This window comes from Apaloderma vittatum, unplaced genomic scaffold (assembly GCF_000703405.1).
Source record: "Apaloderma vittatum isolate BGI_N311 unplaced genomic scaffold, ASM70340v1 scaffold35292, whole genome shotgun sequence".
In the NCBI taxonomy this organism is placed as follows: domain Eukaryota; kingdom Metazoa; phylum Chordata; class Aves; order Trogoniformes; family Trogonidae; genus Apaloderma; species Apaloderma vittatum.
In genome coordinates, this window is record NW_009703776.1 from 1 (window position 1) to 5,416 (window position 5,416).

Sequence of the window (5,416 nt, forward strand, 5' to 3'; positions counted from 1 at the left end):
TATATATAACTTTAGTACAGTAAAATACCTGGATAAAATGTAGCAGCTCAGGATTTAGCTGATTGGGGATTTCAGATAGTAAACTACTGCTACTCTTCAATGTTGTTTATACATTTACTGATTGTCATGCATGCTTAATGCTTTCTTAATGCAGCCTAGGCATACCTTTGAGCTATTCATGAAGGAGAGTAAAAATAACTACAATCCAGTTTGCTGGGTCAAATCAATTCACAAACTCCCATTCTCAATCACAGGCGGTGGCCACAACCTGCTGCTACCCTGAAGTAATAAGTAATTGGATAACTTCTGATATGGGATGTCTCAGTTATTGCCCTGCATTTAAGATTTTGACTTTATTTGGGGAACTTATGTCTATTTTTCTCTTAAATGAAAGAAAAGCATTAAATTTATGACTTGGATATAAAAATATGCATGCAGGGGGTGAGTTACAGAATCAATATGCTCCATTGTAGTATGATTAAATTCTTGAAAAGTTTATTTCTGTTATCTAAAAAGGATTAATTTTATTAGACACCTGTTAATCCAAGTTAAACGTGATTTTTTAGTTGTTTCTTTTACTATGGAAGAAAATTTGAGGTGCTAAAGCCTTTGTGGTCTTAAAAATGTCTGTTTTATTAGTTGGAGAGGTATTAGCTTGTCTTGGAAAACATACTATCTCTACAAACTAAGCAGCCTTGTTAAGGAATGGGCGAATGCTTCTGCTAATAAAAGACAAAGGTGAATGATATTGCAGGTTCAGGCCTGCACTCTGGCCCGCTACCACTGTCTTCAGTTTAGAGTCTTTTTCAAGCACTAAGGGTCGTTGCCAATACTGCATCGGGAAGAAAGTACTCAAAATTAAATGGAAGTTTGGAAAAAAAATCGGAAAGCCAAACCTGGTTGTTCTCATCCAGTTCATGCACAGCCCATCACATTGTTATCCAATGTGTCTTTCAGATGTTGAACAAGTTGTAAGATGCTCCAAATCAATAAATACTGCTTTTTGTTACTAATTTGCAAATCACAGGAGTATTGATTGGGTGTTATCTCGTTGTTAAACCGTCCAGCATGAAGAGAGCTTCTTACTTCTTTTTCACTATGCTTGTATATTCCTTTGGTAGTGGGTCCTAAAATCTCTGTGATTTTGAGTGTGTATTAGTGTATAGTACTTTCCTGGTGAACATGTAAATGTTCAAATCCTTCAGAAAAATATACAGATATTCTGACTCTGTATAGCTGGCATCAAGGGTTTAGTATATCATGGCGAACACTGTATTGCTTTTCATTTCTTTATGAACCATGTCATTAGGGTATTGTTCTAGCTGTACTGTATGTTAAACATCGAAAGTCTTCATCATACTCTGAAAAATGAAGAAATAGTACATCCCCACACTGGTGTATGTCCTCTTGCCCTCACATTTCAATGTGGTCCGTATGATTTTCCAAGAATAAAAGATATTTTAATTCCAATATTGCTCATTATGGTTCTCCTTTTTTTGCATAAACTTACCTGCATTGTTCATAATTAACCGTAGAGGAAGAAGCGTAACTTTTAAGGCCTGCAGACTCTTATCTGAAATGTAAGTAAATTAGCATTGCTTTCTGTCAGTGATCACTCTCAGAAAAACTGATAATAAACAAGGTGATTTTGTGTTCAGATGGTTAGTCTGTGATTGTTTTTAGAAACAAAACTGTGATTTTACAAATGGTAATTTCCATTCCTTTCTATTTCCAAGCATTTTGTTGACAATTCATTCTGAGTTTGTTTATGTTCTGTAGTCAAGAATCCTAATGTGGATAAACCAGTAAGTACTGTGCTGCAAAGTCTGGTGGTAATACAGCTAGCCCAGGTGGAACAGAGGCTTCACTCCGTCATTTTTTCCCTGCTCCCTGGGAAGTTGTATTTTTTCACTTAAAGCAAGTTACAGTGGTTTGAATATGAGACTAAATGAAACTAGAAACTAAGTTTTGGGCTCTTTTGTTAGTTTGTTTTTAAAGTAGGCCAACATTTTTGTTGGATTTTTAAACTTTGTGACTGATACTTTTAACATTATGAAGTTGATGGTATAAATTCCAATTTTGATGTGAGCACTATTAGATGTGGTTTGGTTTTCATCCTCTAACTGGAACACAGGGTGGGATTGTGCTTTTATTTAAGAGAGCTATGCTTGCTGAATGACTACAAAGAGAAAAAATTGTGGGTATATCGAGAAATCAGTTCTCAAAATTTAATCTATTTTCTTTTTCCTGAAGCCATTCTATTAATTTGGTATTTTTCTCAGAGAGCTAGTGTAGACAACTTTATTGTTGTACTTTCTTGTATAAAAGAATAGAGGTACAGCATTAAAAAAAATCAAACCTTCTTTCTAATTGTGAAAAAGAAACAAGAGTAGCATAAATCTAGAGACAACAAAGAACAGCTTTAAAATTATGTAATGCTTGAAAAGCCTGTAGTGTAGAGCACTGATATTGAAAGGATTATCTGATTAAAAGGTTGATGAAATACAGTTGTATTTCCATAAGCAAGCAAATGTAATGAATCAGCATAAAAATGTTGAATTTCTACAAACTACATGAAGTTGCTCTTAAATGACATAAAATTTTTACCAGTTACTATTTTAGGAGACATTAGTTATCTGTGATAGTCTTGTTTTAGAAGTCTTCTCTGACATACAGATAGTCCTTACTTCTTGCCTCTGAACACTGAAGGTTCTTCATGACATCATTTAAAATTAAATCTTATGTAATCTCTTTATTAATTGTACCAACAGAAAGAGCACCACTGCTAAACACGTGCACTAGGAGGCAAGACTTCCTTAACAGCTATTTTAGGACTGCTAGCTAGTCTATTATGCATTCAGGCCACTGCAGATATGCTCATTAGCTGTTGTGGTTGCACCTGAAGAAACATAAAACACAAGCTTGCAGTTCTAGATGTTTTGTTTGAAAATGCTCAAAATGGACTCAAGATCAGAAAATTCCATCTTCCTTCAGACAGGTTTGAAATGGTGTATTTTAGCAGTGTTCTTGTAGCCTTTCCTTTTTTCACAGGCTAACCCAGAAATAAGAGTAGGAGGAGATTGTTACTGTCTCTTCTGAGGTTTGAATGACTAAAGTGAGAAAGTATGTATTGATCTTTTGAAGGTAAAGCCTTCTATTTGTCGTTCCTAGGTGACACAGTTTATGTCAGTGCTGTGCAATGGTCTATTCAGAAAAAGTACTAAAGCTAGTGAGGTGAATATGCTCGGCACTTGTTGGCTTTCCAGAAGCAGCCACTGAGTTAAAGCATGAACAACATAAGCCTTAAGTACCGGTAGCCCTTCTTCTCTAGAATTTAATAATAGAAACAGCTGAGAGAGAGACTGAGCCAGAGATTCCACTCTCCTCTCTGTACATCTTGGCAGTATTAATGTTTGAGGGAGTGATGTTTTATGTAGCCAGAAAGACTGTGCAGAGTTTTCTTTTGGACATAGAGTTTGTATGAAAATATTTATTGAGAATGTAGTATGTGAAGGAGTGAAGTGGATAACAGGTATGTTAAGTGCATTATGTGCGGGAAGAAAGAGAAGGTGAGAATCTATGTTTTTCTTATTCATATTTGATGACTAGCCTTGGCACCACAGTTCATTATTTCAAGAAGAGTGCATGAGCAGAAATGAAGGTGAGCAGATGTAATGAGTACTATTAATGTTAGGTGAATTAAGAGTGTTATTGCAAGGAACACGCACAGAGGGAGAGAGAGAGCTCTAGAGTGGATGTCTTGAAGGCTGTTAGGGAAACCAAGTTAACTTTGTGTGATACTGACAATTCACGTGTTAGTTTCAGAGCGTGACAAACAAGCAGTGACACAGGAAGCTTTCCGTGTGTCAGTGTGAGACACACTTGCCTTTCAAAGGTGCAATTAAATCATCTATATGTCTCTCCCACAGTGTGTATTTCCGAAAAAAAGTGTGTAATACATAATGGGATGTAGTTGTTAGCGTACTGGTCTCTTCTAATGGTGCTGATGGAGGACAACAGAGGAATCATCATGTACCAGTTCCTTGCCATTTACTTCTGGCTTCGTACTGAGTGGTCAGCCCAGAAGTGACAGTGTGGCTCTGGTAAGAATTAGTGGACTGATGATGGTACTTAAGGAGAGAAAATACAGGAGTCGAAGACACAAGCCTGCTACCTGAGACACAGTTATCAGTAATGAGTGTCTTGGAATGATGTATTGTAAGAGAGAGAAGTTTACCCGGGATTGGATATGCAAAGGAGTAAAATATACAGGTTGGAAATGTTGTGCTGAGGAGGTATCACAACACACCCACCAGTCCAGATCCTCAGCACCAAAGGACTGCTCCTCAGAAAACTTCTACACCACCTTTGCCCGTGGCTTTCACTACAGCAATATGATTGTGTGACTAGCTACACAGAGCAATACACCTTGACTTTATAAGGTCTTTCCACCAATGTCTGGCCTTTTATTTGTTAGCATATATGAAACCTGTGTCAATATTGACCTACTTTAAACATGGTTCTTCCCACCTTTGGGAAAAGTTACTCTTTCCAAATATTAATCAAAATTTCAGTAATTCAACTATGAAATGGTTGCTTGTGGAAAGCTGTAATTAGCAAAAATTATTATTATGGTTATGGAAATAATAGTCTCAGTTCAGAATGGGACACAATTATAACTCGGCTTATTGTTTTCATTTTGCATATACTTTGTTATTCAGTTCTGTTTTTCACAGTGGAAGCCCAGAAATACTATTAAAGGAATCTACTTCATTATCAATGGATTTTTTTCTGCTCTGATGGGACTGAAATATATCACTTACCATTTTTTACAATAACATTATGCTATACCAGCTTCTCTTGTGTTGTTGCTATGGAGGGCAGCTCCCACAGATTGAAGGAAGCTTGGAAAAAGCTCCACAACTGGTACAAGAAAAGGTCTAAAGGGTGGTGTGAGCTATCTTGTGGAGAAGGTGGCACTTTTATGCTAGCAGTAGACTCACATGTTGGAATCTTGCCAGGGTAGTCATTACAGGTATTCACTAAAATCTCATTGACTTTTATTTCATTTCAGTTTTGGAATTAGCTCAGGGTCAGGCAGTGTCTGGTGATGTTTGCTAGAGAGCAATGTTCAAATTAAAAAAATGACACGTGAGCCGTGAAGCAGAGAGAAACACTGATTAAAGCTTGTGAGCTTAAAGCGCTCATGCTGGACTGGGAAGTAAATTACACCAGTCTTACCTGACCTTATAAACTGATACTGAAATTTTATGTTGGGCCTACATGAAAAATACTTAAATTGGATATGGACACACCTTCAGTGTGCCTTCTTTGGTCGTTTGCCAGTTAGCTTCACTCTCCTGGTTTTGTAATATTCACAGCTGTAGTTCATTTCCTGATTGCAGTAGCAGGGGTT